At 33.0% G+C, this 2,786-nt stretch overlaps 1 non-coding gene across 1 annotated transcript; it reads right to left on the bottom strand.

Annotated features, from left to right (window-relative positions):
• Nucleotides 1-1,732: 1,732 nt before the first annotated feature.
• LOC112207136 (U6 spliceosomal RNA) lies at nucleotides 1,733-1,839 on the bottom strand. Its single transcript, XR_002941605.1, has one exon. It is a non-coding gene; the product is annotated as a U6 spliceosomal RNA (small nuclear RNA).
• Between the last annotated feature and the right edge of the window lie 947 nt (nucleotides 1,840-2,786).

The raw sequence follows: 2,786 nt of genomic DNA, 5'->3' as shown, positions 1-2,786 counted from the left end.
GCCTAAGTCCTGAATGGTATTGCCTAGGTTTTCTTCTAGGGTTTTTATGGTTTTGGGCTTTACATTTAAGTCTTTAATCCATCTTGAGTTAATTTTTGTATAAGGTGTAAGGAAGGAGTCCTGTTTCAGTTTTCTGCATATGGGTAGCCAGTTTTCCCAGCATCATTTATTAAATAGGGAATCCTTTCCCCATTGCTTGATTTTGTCAGGTCTGTCAAAGATCAGATGATAGTAGATGTGTGGTGTTATTTATGAGGTCTCTGTTCTGTTCCATTGGTCTGTATGTCTGTTTTGGTACCAGTACCATGCTGTTTTGGTTACCGTATCCTTGAAATATAGTTTGAAGTCAGGTAGCATGATGACTCCAGTTCTGATCTTTTGCTTAGGATTGTCTTAGCTATACAGGCTCTTTTTTGGTTCCATATGAAATTTAAAGTAGATTTTTCTAATTCTGTGAAGAATGTCAATGGTAGTTTGATGGGAATAGCATTGAATCTATAAATTACTTTTGGCAGTATGGCCATTTTCATGATATTGATTCTTCCTATCCATGAGGATGGAATGTTTTTCCATTTATTTGTGTCCTCTCTTATTTCCTTGAGCAGTGGTTTGTAGTTCTCCTTGAAGAGGTCCATCACATCCCTTATAAGTTGTATTCCTAGGTATTTTATTTTTCTCTTTGTATCAATTGTAAATGGGAGTTCACTCATGATTTGGTTCTCTGCTTGCCTGCTGTTGGTGCATAGGAATGCTGGAGATTTTTGCACATTGATTTCATATCCTGAGACTTTGCTGAAGTTGCTCATCAGATTAAGGAGTTTTGGGGCTGAGATGATGAGGTTTTCTAGATATAGGATTATATCATCTGCAAAAAAAAGGTAATTTGACTTCCTGTCTTCCTATTTGAATACCTTTATTTCTTTCCCTTGCCTGATTGCTCTGGCCAGAACTTCCAATACTATGTTGAATAGGAGTTGTGAGAGAGGGCATTCTTGTGTTGTGCCAGTTTTCAAGGGCAGTGCTTCCAGCTTTTGCCCATTCAGTATGATATTGGCTATGCATTTGTTATAAATAGCTCTTATTATTTTGAGATATATTCCATCAATACCTAGTTTATTGAGAGTTTTTAACATGAAGGGATCTTGAGTTTTATTGAAGGTCTTTTCTGCATCTATTGGATAATCATTTGGTTTTTGTCATTGGTTCTGTTTATGTGTTGGATTACTTTTATTGATTTGCATATGTTGAACCAGGCTTGAATCTCATGGATAAAGCCAACTTGATCGTGGTGGATAAGCTTTTTGATTTGCTGCTGAATTCAGTTTGCCAATATTTTATTGAGGATTTTTGCATCAATGTTCATCAGGGTTATTGGCCTGAAGTTTTTTTTGTTGTTGTTGTGTTTCTGCCAGGTTTTGGTATCAGGATGATGCTGGTCTCATAAAATGAGTTAGGGAGGATTCCTTCCTTTTCAATTTTTTGGATTAGTTTCAAAAGGAATGATAGCAGCTCCTCTTTTTACCTCTGGTAGAATTTGGCTGTAAATCCTTCTGGTCATGGGCTTTTTTTTTTTTTTGGTGGGTAGGCTATTAATTACTGCCTTAATTTCAGAATTTGTTTTTGGTTTATTCATGGATTCAATTTCTTCTTGGTTTAGTCTTGGGAGGTTGTATGTGTGCAGGAATTTATCCATCTCTTCTAGATTTTCTAGTTTATTTCCATAGAGGTGTTTAAAAATATGGAATGCCTTATGAATTTGAGTGTCATCCTTGCACAGGGGACATGGTAATCTTCTATATATCCTTCCAGTTTTAGTATATGTGCTGCCAAAGCAAGCACTATTTATTCTTATTATTTTAAATTTTTTGTGTTAAAAATTTCAAATGTACAGAAAACTTGCAAGACTAAATTAATCTAGATTCATAATTATTATTTTTCATGAGTCAGTTGCAAAGACATTATAGACATTATGTGTTCTCACCCCCCAATATTGGAGCATGTGTCTCCAAAAATAGAAAATTTTTTTTACATAAACACAATATAATTATCCCATTTGGGGCATTTATTATTGATACAATAGCATTATCTTATATTCCATACTCATTCAAGTTTCTCAAATTGTCTTATTGATGTCCTTTGGAGGATTTTATTTTCCTGATCCTCAGAAGAATTTTATTTTTCTGATCCTTATCCTAATGGGTGTTATAATTTATTTTCCTGTCTTATTGATCTCCTTTACAGGATTATATTTTCCCAATACCTCTTGAGTCTCTAATCTTGAATAGTTTTACAGACTTTCTTTTACTTCAATGAAGTTGATTTTTTTGTAGAATAGAGACAGTTTAGTTTCTATAGTACTCCTTAGTTTGACTTTGCTGACTCTTTCCTTTTGGTTAGATTCAAGCTAGCTTCTTTCTAGTTAAATTCTCTCTTTCTTGATTTTAAATTTTATTTGTGAGATATTTCTAAAAAAGAAGCCTCATCATGCCTTCTTGAATTATATACAACCTAACATCTTCTGTAGATGTCTAATTAAATTGAATTAATTAAATCAGAGTAAATAGTTCTAGATTGTATCATAATCATTCCTATTAATATACTAGCTTTGAACAATAAAGAGGAGCAAAATGATTTTTTAGATTTTTTATTTGTATTTTTAAATCACAGATAAATCAGTTTTACATATTTATGGTGTGATGTAATGTTTTGATACATGTATACATTGCATAATATCAACTCTGAGTATCTATCATGTTCATCACTTTATACCTTTTCATTTCTTTGTG

The sequence above is a fragment of the Pan troglodytes genome, chromosome X, assembly GCF_028858775.2.
Source record: "Pan troglodytes isolate AG18354 chromosome X, NHGRI_mPanTro3-v2.0_pri, whole genome shotgun sequence".
NCBI lineage: Eukaryota > Metazoa > Chordata > Mammalia > Primates > Hominidae > Pan > Pan troglodytes.
This window is presented reverse-complemented; position numbering and strand designations above follow the sequence as displayed.